Source organism: Bison bison, unplaced genomic scaffold (genome assembly GCF_000754665.1).
Source record: "Bison bison bison isolate TAMUID 2011002044 unplaced genomic scaffold, Bison_UMD1.0 scf7180017864048, whole genome shotgun sequence".
Taxonomy (NCBI): Eukaryota; Metazoa; Chordata; class Mammalia; order Artiodactyla; family Bovidae; genus Bison; species Bison bison.
In genome coordinates, this window is record NW_011494620.1 from 1931626 (window position 1) to 1944167 (window position 12542).

Consider the following 12542-nt stretch of genomic DNA (forward strand, 5'->3'; position numbering starts at 1 on the left):
AGTGCGTTCTCTTGGCAAAACTCTATTAGCCTTTGCCCTGCTTCATTCCGTATTCCAAGGCCAAATTTGCCTGTTACTCCAGGTGTCTCTTGACTTCCTACTTTTGCATTCCTGTCCCCTATAATGAAAAGGACATATTTTTTGGGTGTTGATTCTAAAAGGTCTTGTAGGTCTTCATAGAACCGGTCAACTTCCAGCTTCTTCAGCGTTACTGGTTGGGGCATAGACTTGGATTACTGTGATATTGAATAGTTTGCCTTGGAAAAAAACAGAGATCATCCTGTCATTTTTGAGATTGCATCCAAGTACTGCATTTCGGACTCTTTTGTTGACCATGATGGCTACTCCATTTCTTCTAAGGGATTCCTGCCCACAGTAGTAGATATAATGGTCATCTGAGTTAAATTCACCCATTCCAGTCCATTTTAGTTTGCTGATTCCTAGAATGTCGACGTTCACTCTTCCATCTCCTGTTTGACCACTTCCAATTTGCCTTGTTTCATGGACCTGACATTCCAGGTTCCTATGCAATATTGCTCTTTACAGCATAGGACCTTGCTTCTATCACCAGTCACCTCCCCAACTGGGTATTGTTTTTGCTTTGGCTCCATCCCTTCATTATTTCTGGAGTTATTTCTCCACTGATCTCCAGTAGCATATTGGGCACCTACCAACCTGGGGAGTTCCTCTTTCAGTGTGCTATCTTTTTGCCTTTTCATACTGTTCATGAGGTTCTCAAGGCAAGAATACTGAAGTGGTTTGCCATTCGCTTCTCCAGTGGACCACATTCTGTCAGACCTGTCCACCATGACCTACTTATCTTGGGTGGCCCCACAGGACATGACTTAGTTTCATTGAGTTAGACAGGGCTGTGGTCCTAGTGTGATTAGATTGACTAGTTTTCTGTGATTATGGTTTCAGTGTGTCTGCCCCCTGATGTCTCTTGCAACACCCACCATCTTACCTTGAATGTTGCATATCTCTTCACGGCTGCTCCAGCAAAGCGCAGCTGCTGCTCCTTACTTTGGACGAGGGGTATCTCCTTACCACCGTCCCTCCTGACCTTGAACGTGGAGTAGCTCCTCTAGGCCCTCCTGTGCCCACACTTCATGGCAAATAAATGGGGAAACAGTGACAGACTTCATATTTTTGGGCTCCAAAATCACTGCAGATGGTGACTGCAGCCATGAAATTAAAAGATGGTTACTCCTTTGAAGAAATGTTATGACCAACCTAGAGAGCATATTAAAAAGCAGATACATTACTTTGCCAACAAATGTCCATCTAGTCAAAGCTATTTTTTTTCCAGTAGTCATGTATGGATGTGAGAGTTGGTCTATAAAGAAACCTGAGTGTGGAAGAATTGATGTTTTTGAACTGTGGTATTGGAGAAGACTCTTGAGAGTCCCTTGGACTGCAAGGAGATCCAACCAGTCCATCCTAAAGGAAATCAGTCCTGAATATTCATTGGAAGACTGATGCTGAAGGTGAAACTCCAGTACTTTGGCCACCTGATGTGAAGAATTGACTCATTGGAAAAGACTGGGAAAGACTGAAGGCAGGAGGAGAAGGGGATGACAGAGGATGAGATGGTTGGATGGCATCACTGACTCAATGGATATGAGTTTGAGTGAACTCTGGTAGTTGGTGATGGACAGGGAGGCCTGGCATACTGCAATCTATGGGGTCTCAAAGAGTCAGACACAACTGAGCAACTGAACAGAACTGAACTGAATATCTGAAAGTTTTTATCTTAAGCTTTTTATTTCCTAGAAGTGTTATAGTTTTATATTTCATGTTTAATTCCATCATCAATTTGGAGTTAATTTTGTATATAGTATGATAATTAGGTTGAGATTCTCTTTTTTGCCTATGGATGTCCAACTGCTTCAGTGCCATTTGTTGAAGAGTTATCTTTCCTATACTAAATTGCTTTGAACATTTGTCAAAAATCAGTCTGATGTATTTTTGTGATCTGTTTCTAGCCTATTTATTTTGCTTCCTTGACCTGTGTGTCAATAACTTCACCCAAAACCACACATTCTAGCTTACTATAATTATGTCATGTTTTGAAATTAAGTAGACTGATAGCTCTCATTTTATTCTACTTTCTGAAAATTATGTATGTATCCCAGTTTCTTTGCTTTTCCATATAAATTTTAGCACAATCTTGCTTATATATTCAAAACTCTTGTGGGGATTTTGATAAAAGCTGCATCAGACTATACATCAATTTGAAGTGAATTGACATTTTACTATGCTGAAATCAACACAGTATGTCTATTTATATCTTTTTATGTCTTTCATCTCTATTTGTTTCCTCAATAGTTTTCAGCATATGAATCCTATACACACTTTTTAGATTTATAACTAATTATTGCATATCTAATTTGTATCTGAATTATCAATTTTAGCTTTCCATAGTGTTATACCCAACTGTGCCTCTATTTTGTAGTATGTTAACATGGCTATTACATCTAGGAAGTAGAATTCTTCTTAAATTTTAAAAATTAGGATTTTGTCTATAGTTTAGATTGTAGCCTGTCACACACTTTCAAGCGTCTGAACAGTATTTGAATACTGTTACTGTCTGATTATTTATCAAAGCATTCCCTTTTATCTTGTTACCACTTAGGAAAAACAAGCTATATTTAATGTTTATTTTCTCTAATGTCTCTTCCATTAACTTCATCTAGCCTGAAACAAAATAGGATTATTAAACTGATATTGTTTTCTTTTAAAGTATGTAAGGACACTATGATCTAAGAAAATTCCTCTCTGAATCATACATTTTCCAGAAAATTTTGATAGCTAAGTTTCAAAACACAGCCTACATCTGAGAGAGGGACATGACTAACAAAGAACTTCATAGCTAATTTAGGGCCTACATCCTGAATCAAAGTAGAACTTTTACTATTCACTGCTTCAGGCTTTCTTCTTGATAACTAAAAAAACATGTGAAAATTGCATAAAACAGACTTACAGAAGTAATCCATAAAGAATACTATTTATCTTTCAAGAACAAAATTGATGTTAATGGTTATTCATTCACTTTTTCTCTTACTCTTTTGGGATATTATAGTCAGACACTGAACATGGAGAGAAGGTTCTACTCACTGTGAATATTATTATCTCTCTCAAAGTTCAAATTGTCTTTTTAGTAAATTTAGGAGTATGTTGACACAGACATAATTCCCGGTGGTGATGGTGGGTTAGTCACTAAGTTATGTCTGACTCTTGTGATCCCACGGACTGTAGCCTGCCAGGCTTCTCTGTCCATGGGATTCTCCAGGCAAGAATACCAGAGTGGGTTGCCACTTCCTTGTCCAGGGAAAATTCTCAGTAACACTTTACTTTTCAGTAGTCAAATATAAAAAATAACATAACAGAATTCCAGCCCATTACTTAAGCTCCAAGTAAAAAACAAGTATTATTTTATATGTAGCAAACCTTATGTTTTCTCTTGGTTTCTTTAGGAATAGATAAGTGATAATGTCAAGTTTTTGCCCCTCATTTTAGTAAAAATATTTCTAATCATGTAAACATGTTAAACGCTTCTTTAAAAATTTTCTTAAATTTCTTCAGATTCCCTAAAATTTCATGAATCAACATTCTCTAACGTTATACTATAAATAACAGAATGAAATCTGAAAAAACCCCAATGCACAATTAATTCTTAGAGAGATTTTTTTTATTTAGTTCATTGGTGCTTAGCAGCTCAGTCATGTCTGACTCTTTTGTGACCCCGTGGAATTTTCCAGGCAAGAACACTGAAGTTGTCTACCATTTCCTTCTCCAGGGGATCTTCCTGACCCAGGGATTGAACCCCGGTCTCCTGCATTTCAGGTGGATGGGATTCTTTACTGCTGAGCCACTGGGGAAGCCCTATTTTAATAATACATGTAACCTATTTTGAAAAGTGTTTGGAGTAAAATATCCTTTAAAGATAACTGTAAACAAGCCATAAACTGTGAGAAGAAAAATGAAAGGGTTAGACTTCCAGCCCACTTACTTTTTTTCTTAAGGTGGAATTGCCACATCTAAAGAGGTGTAGGTAAGTGTTTTGGTTTTCTAGGCATGTTTAACCACTATCGACTCTTCTTAGGATAGAGTGGTAAGCATGGACGTTCTGTGCTGTTTCTTATCTCTCGCGTTCCTTTCTGTCTGATGCGCCCCTTTCAGTTTTGGGCTTTCTACACAGTTTGTACTTGGCAGCGAGAAGTGCTTGGGAAGAATCACTTCCAATTCTTTGCTTTAATACATCATTTTAACACAGAGAACAGAGAACTCAGAGCCTTATGTGACCAAATCACTGATTTTTTTTTTTTTTTTTTTTACTTTTGCTCCCTTAACTCTCCCCCTAGCCATGTATCATGACAGAAAATTTATATTCACAGTTTTGTGTTGATTTTAAGACCCCAAAAGACTTTCTTTCCCTGCCAAATATTTCAATTTCACTTAAAGTTTCTGTTTGGCACATGATTTTCTCTTCCCTGATGTAATCATCTTGAGAATAAAGACTGTATCTTATTAATATTATCCTGGAATGCCTACCGCCACTGCTGAACATGTAGTTGGTTCTCAGTAAATTAAAATTTAATTGCGGGTGGACAACAAGCAACCTTGGCAGTATTGTCCATTTATTAAGATCTGAAGCATACTGCATATGGCATTCCATATAGCAAAGAGAATATCCCAGGTACAGGCTGTTGCAAGCAAAGGTTGGAGTGAGAGAAAAATCCAACGCAACTGACATGGAAAAAATCCAATAGCTCTGACTTTAGTTCACAAAAATATTCCTGGGAGAAAATGACAAGAGGCAGTGTCTGTTTTTCTTATTTTTATATCAGAATTTCATATAGTGGCTTCAGCCTGTGCATACAGAAAACTTCTCCACCCCTCCAGATTATACAAAGATGCCCATGGCCCACCATAGACTCTTACTGTGAGAAAATTTTGTTTTCAAATTATGTTAAAGTTATAAACAAATTATAAATGCATCTGTGGTATTTGATTCTTTTTGTCTAAACCCAATTGATTTTAATTTCAGTGCCTCTTAATCAGCTTACAACAAGTAGTGAGATTCTATTTTTTTTGTCTATTTGGTGATGAGCAAGGATGATTCCGGAGAAGGCAATGGCACCCCGCTCCAGTACTCTTGCCTGGAAAATCCCATGGATGGAGGAGCCTGGTGGGCTGCAGTCCATGCGGTCGCTAAGAGTCGGACACGACTGAGTGACTTCACTTTCACGCATTGGAGAAGGAAATGGCAACCCACTCCAGTGTTCTTGCCTGGAGAATCCCAGGGACGGGGGAGCCTGTTGGGCTGCCGTCTGTGGGGTCGCACAGAGTTGGACATGACTGAAGTGACTTAGCAGTTAGCAGCAAGGATGATTCAGATTGCTGACTAAATTAATCAAAGGTCTGTGTGATGCCTTAGAAAAGAATGAGAAGAAACTTTGGAAACTTGAAGAAAAGAAAAAAAAAATCTAACCATAGGAGATAAGTTAAATATACAAAATTTTAGATAAAAAGAAGGCCATGAGCCAAGATGTGTTTTAATGTCATAAAAGTAAGAGACATAAAAGGGACATAAAAGAGACAGCCTACTGTAACTGGCTTAGGCTTGGGAGTTAGAAAGCAGTGGCTTAAGTAGAAACGATGCACACGACACTCTTCTCTTTTGTGGAAAAGCCAATGACTCATTCTGGAGGTATGTGTATATTGAAAAATGTATGTTCCTTTCCCAGCTCCCTTTTTTTTCTTTCGAGGCTCTAATTTGCTGTCCCTGTTTCAAATTGCCTTATTATACTCAGGCTACATCCTTCCCAGGGGTGGTCCTTTGCTTCTCATTTTTCTCAGTTCTTTATTGTAGTTCTTCCTCGTGGGATTTTCAGGCTAACTGGGAAATCTCACACCATAGCAGGGTCAGACACCAAGAAAATAGTGGTGGGCTTGAGCAGTCTCTATAGTGAAGAAGCATAAGCTTCAAGTATCAGGGTCTTTATGCTCAGCAGGATATTTTGTTCCTTGTTATTGAAAAGGAACTCAGGATGTTTTAGTCTTCAGAGATACTAAGATGTTTTAGTCCCCACTGATACCTATGTAGAAGAAAGCCTAACAGCCTTTATTTTGTGTTCTGTGCAATAGAAGTGATACTGAGTAAAGACTCAGCCGTGAATTGAGATCTTGTTGTGAATAGCCACACTGACAAAAAATTGATCAAATTAATATGATGGAAACCAATATATGAGTGCTGAATATATGAAGCAAGATGAGGGTGGATGGCAGTGAAGAGTTGGAAAGATATAAATAAACTCAAAGGTACAGATAATTGTACAGTGTAATAAAGAATTAGAAAATGATGAGTTTGGGTTATTTACTGTCATTGTTTTTAATGCAACTTATTTAATTGTGGGTTTATACAATTTATTTTTGTTACTGCCTATTTTTAACAACCAACACTTAAACTTCTGAAAATTAAACAGTGGGTTCTCAAGAGCTGATATCTGCCAGCACTAGCCTGCTCCTAACTCTGTCTACTTTCTTCTGTACACTGATCATGGTCTATTAATTGTGCACCCGTCCTTTAGGTTTAACATGTTCAGGATTAAGTTACCAAAGCATTGTGTACATGCTTAGTCACTCAGTTGTATCTGACTCTGTGTGACCCTATCTACTATAGCCTGCCAGGCTCCTCTGCCCATGGGATTCTCCAGGCAAGAATACTGGAGTAGGTTGCCATGCCCTTCTCCAGGGGATCTTCCCCACGCAGGGATCGAACCCACATCTCTTATGTCTACCTGCGTTGGCAGGTAGGTTCTTACCACTAGTGCCACCTGGGAAACCCCTACTATTAATATATAACTTGAATGCTGCATGTAAGAGACATATAGAAGGGTCAGTGATATGAGGAATATAATATTTTTTAATAAAAAGGAAAGGCTCTCTGTGTAAATAAATTTTAGTAACAAAGTGGCCATAAGTGGCCCCACAAATTAGGGAAGTGCTTAATATTAATATACGAAGAGCAACAGATGCATAAATTCTATATAAATAAGACTCAAACTACTGAAGTCTCAGTCAACTATAAATGAAATTTAAAATGATGTCTGGCTAACAACTCCTTACCGTTCATTTATTCAAACATTTTAGATAGACACTGTACTTCACTATTACAAGTCCTCTGGTGGAGAAATACAGGCGCTGTAGAAAGACAGAGGGCTTGAAGCAAAGAGTTCTAATCTGCATCTTCACCAGCACAGGCTCAATCCTGCCGCTTATGCCAGCAGGAAGCCTTTGGCTAGAATAAGACCAGAGTAGGAGAGAGCCAGATTGTAAGCAAAATAAATGAGAGCACTCCAGATAAACCAGGCTGCAGCTGAGACAAGGCATTAAAGTGAAAGGGAGAGTGTTAGTCTCTCAGTCTGACTCTTTGTGACCCTATGGACGATAACCCACCAGGCTCCGCTGTCCATGGAATTCTCCAGGCAGGAGTATTGGAATGGGTAGCCATTCCCTTCTGCAAGGGATCATCCCTACCCAGGGATCAAACCCGGGTCTCCTGCATTGCAGGTAGATTATTTACCATCTGAGTCGTCAGGGAAGCCCATGTTCTTTAATAGATCCTCATATTTTTTTTGCAAGTTCAGTTTCTATAGAGATGCTTGGAGATGTATTTTCAATCTTGCTGATAGATTGTTTTCCAAGATGTGTGTCATTTGATGGAATCTTTTTCATTGCCCTTCCCCCAGAATATAATAAAATGTCTTAATCTTTGTGTTTAGGTATTGTTTTTTAAACTTGGGAATGTTTTCTTCACTGTATGCTAATTATTGCATCTGGTTCAGTTGCTCTGTTTTCCTACAGGAACACTGTCATTCTTAGTCTGCACCTCTATTTTCCATCCTACATTTATATTATTGATTTTTGGCTTTTTTCCCTTTTTGTATAAGTCTTGTATATCATTTTATATTTATTTTCTACATCACAGTTTTATTTCTTCAAAATGACAGTCTATTCTATTTCAGTCCAATTTTTTTTTCCTACTATACAATAGTTTCCTTGAAATCCTTAATTTATCTTTATTATTGTGTCTATGAACTGTCCAAACTGGCCCATTCACTTGAAATACTTTTTCAACTTATATTGTTTCTATCATCAATTTGCATTTTCAAATTGTCCTCAAAATTAGCCCAAATCCAGTCAACTATTCAATAAATCAGACCCAATTGTGTAAAATTTAGGATGAGCCCTGGATTTTTAAGAAAGTACAGATTTTGTGTGTACTGGGGCTCAGTGATGTCTGACTCTTTGTGACTCCCCCGGGGAGGAACTGTAGCCCCTCCAGGCTCCTCTGTCCATGGAGTTCTCCAGACAAGAATATTGGGGTGGTTTGCCATGCCCTCCTCCAGGGGATCTTCCCAATCCAGGGATCCAATCCACATCTCCTGCATCTCCTGCCTGGCTGGCGAATTCTTTACCGCTGAGCCACCTGGGAAGCCCCAACAGTAATAAAATACTAGGTGAAAATATCTGCATACCGACAACTGATTCTGTGTACTTACCCAATTCTTATCTTAGTCTCTCTTCCTTTTTTGGATGCAAATGGTTAAACCAAGCACCTTCCCAAATTAGAAACACAAAATACCATTCAGATAAGTCAATTTACATTGTGTTCTGCAAAGTAGTTTGTACTTTCTCACTGAGTAAAATCTATCACTCAGCGATGTGGGAAAATAGCTCTTACTTTAGAAACTCAACAGAAATATAATTTATTTTGATTTAAATTCAACCTGAATACCCTGGTATGTTAATTTTATTCCTAACTTATTTTTTCTCATATATGGGAAAAACATAAAAAGTTTTTATGAACTGAGAACTCTCAACCATGTAGTCATTAAAACTGTGCATAAAAAGTCACACGTTGATTGAATATTGTGATTCAGTGAAAAATATTTTGATATTGACCTCATGCTTTAAAAGTTGGCTCGTGAAGAAACATTAAACTTATCTTATGAAGTACATTTTTATCTTTCTGCTTTTATATACAAAGCACATTAATTTCTTCTTTCATTTTTATTTTGTCCCCTCCCATCCCAAAGGGCTAGGAGTCAGGGTTTGATAGCCCTGGTAACCTTTCCTTTCTCTTCTGAGGGTTAAGGGGCTGGCCTTTGTTATCAGGCAGACTTGGATTCAGGTCCTGCTCTGCAATTTATAATATGTATAGTCTGAACAAATTATTTATCCACCCTCAACCATAATTACCTAATCAATAAATAAGGCACTCTAGGACTTCTTAAGTTGCTTCTGTAAAGTAGAAAGGACTTTGACAGGACTGTCGTAGAGCAAGCACAGGGTTGTGTAGCCACTAAGTCGTGTCTGACTCTGCAACCCATGAGCCGCAGCACGCCAGGGTTCCCTGTCCTTCACTATCTCCTGAAGTTTCCTCAAACTCATGTCCATTGAGTCAATGGTGACTGTGCTTATTCGTTATAGTGTTCTTTCCTGTTGCCATGGAAATTCATCCCTTCACACAGTTTCTCTTCATAACCTTCGATAATTCCCTCTCCACTTTTCCATCCCACCTTTGAACATACCTCGGTCTCTCCTGTGATTAAAAAAGACCTCATGATCTTGTTTTTCCAAATATTTGTCCTAGTTTTTTTTTTGAATTTCATCCACTTGAATGGACTTCCCACCCCCAACCCGTATAGTTTAAATCTACTATCTCCCCTTGTGACTTACCCTTTTATTTTATCAAGGTCTGTATATTGGATACTTATTGGTATTATTACAAAGTACCACAAATTTAGTGGCTTAAAGCAATATAAATTTATCCTCTTATAGTTCTAGAGACCAGAATTCCTCCAGAGATTCTAGGCGAATCTTTTCCTTCCCTTTTCCACCTTCTAGACACCGCCTGCATTCCTTGGCCTGTGGCTCCACATTCCTGTGACCCCTGTTTCTGATGTCATGGACTGCCTCTCACACTTATCCTCTTGGCTTTCTCTTATAAGAATCTCTGTGATTACATTGAATCTGTCATAATAATCTAGGGTAATCTCCCTATCTTAAAACCCCTAACTTAGTCACACTTGTCAAAAGCCTTTTGCCATGTCAGGTTACATATTCACAGGTTTTGGGGATTAAAACCATCCTTGACCCCTTTTCTTTCTCTAGGTCTGAAAGAATTTTTTTTTTTTTATTCTGTGTACATGTATGTATAATTACAATTAACAAAGAGTAACGTCTCAAAATATGCCCATGTTCATCTGTAATTATAGTAAAGCATTTGCTATGGGAGTATTACCAAGGGAACCAAGAATGATTTAAGAGCCAGACAAAAGTTCCAAGAGAATGTGATCTTTAAGTGGATCCTATTCACCTTCCTTGTGTAAAATCTTTCTATGTCTAGTTATTGTCTAGATAACTAGATGGATTCTAGGCTAAAGAGTGAATTCTACAGCTTTGCAATTTAGTTCACAGGGCTAAGGATTGTGTTTTTGTACACTCTGGTTAGCAGCATATTAGACACGTAGATGTAGTAGACAGGAATATTCACTGGAAGGACTGATGTTGAAGCTGAAGCTCTAATACTTTGGGCACCTGATGCAAAGAACTGACTCATTGGAAAAGACCCTGATGCTGGGAAAGATTGAAGGCAGGAGGAGAAGGAGACGATAGAGGATGAGATGGTTGGATGGCATCACCAACTTGATGGACATGAGTTTGAGCAAGCTCTAGAAGATGGTGAAGGACTGGGAAGCCTGGTGTGCTGCAGTCTATGGGGTTGCAAAGAGTTGGACATGACTGAGCAACTGAACAAAAGACAGAGAAAGGGCTTCTCTTGTGGTTCAGTGGTAAAATAACTGCCTGCCAATGCAAGAGACTTGGGTTTGATCCCTGAGTTGGAAAGATCTTCTGAAGAAGGAAATGGCAGCCCATTCCAGTATTCTTGCCTGGGAAACCCCATGGACCGGAGCCTGGGGGACCATAATACATAGAATCATGAAGAGTCAGACACGACTGAGCGACAGAGCAAACAGGCAGTCACAAGAAAGACCCTACAGCTTAGCATTTGTTAACTTTGCAGTCAATATACCTCTTTCAGAAATTTGACACTTTCTCTTGGTTTTGTTTTCCATCAAAATTTAGTGAAGGTTCTAACTGAGGGTATTTTCCTCATTCAGAATCCTCAACATTGTTTGTTTTACAAAAATATTGAGTTACCACTAGTTCTCCCACAGTGGTATTTGTCTCAATGTCAAATTTTTTCCCCCTCTGCTTCCTTGACTCAAACAAGACAAAATAATGATAAAGGTAATACTTTGAAAACATTTAAATGGAAATTATATGAAATGTCTGTAGTACAAAGTGTTTCAAATGAGGAGCGATGAAGGTCACACACGTGAGACATGAAGCAGCAACAATTTTATCTTAAGGGCTGCCTGAGCAATAGTGTCTATAAGGCACCAGTAGTTACAAAATGCATTTTCATTTCAGAATTTCAGGGAAGTTAAAATGTGAAGAATATGTGCATCTTAGAAGTGATGAAATATGACAATTCTCTTTTTGTGTTGGGTTCACAGTTTATTTTATTTTACTTTTTATTGAAACTGACTTTTTTTAACTTTAATGACTATTGATTAAATAACTCAGAATAAAAATGGAAACTGAAAAAAACTTTTCAGATAGGACACAAGAGCACTAGCAAAACAGGTAAAGGTAGTGATTCATTTGTGTTGTATTTTAATATCCCATTAAGAGGAAGATGACAAAAACTGAAAATAAATAATGCTCTCACCAAGTGGAAACTAATTAAAATGCTACTTTAGAAATATTAGTACTCTCAGGGAAAGGTGTTAAGTCATAATATGTCATAAAGTAAAAAATATTTTTAATAAATGCCAAATTATGATTATATATTTTATGGAAATACATATATAACATATGAGTAGCAAAAAACTGAAAATATATAGACCAAAAATGTGTGAACCCTGAACAGCTGGATAAATTTATGATTAATGTTTTAAATTTTTTCTTTTAATATTTACAGCATTATTTCTCTGTAGTTTTCCTACCATTTAAAAGGTTTTAATTGAAGTAAATTGGGATATACAAATGTAATCAAATTGTTAAGTGTATAGTTTGGAGGCTTTTCACGAATTGAGGACACCAGTGTACCCAGCATCCAAATCAGAAGACATTATCCCACCCCCTTCCACCCCCATCCGTTCACTAGTTTGTAATAATTTAAGGGTATTAATATCAGTTACAGGCAGAGGCCTGTGTGAAGCATATGGTATTATGTTAATATACAGATCTCTAAATTCTCTTTGTGGTTATACTCAAACCTGTGCAGTACACCAAGTTCCAATGACTAAATTGAATCAGTATTTGTGAATGTTCTTTGTGAACCTAAAATGCACAGAGCAAATGCTAGTGATTATTATTTTTTATTTCTCTGAGCTCATGAGCAAAGACCATTGACTGACATTGCTTATGATTTTCTTCCATATTTTCTTAGTTAACTGATATTC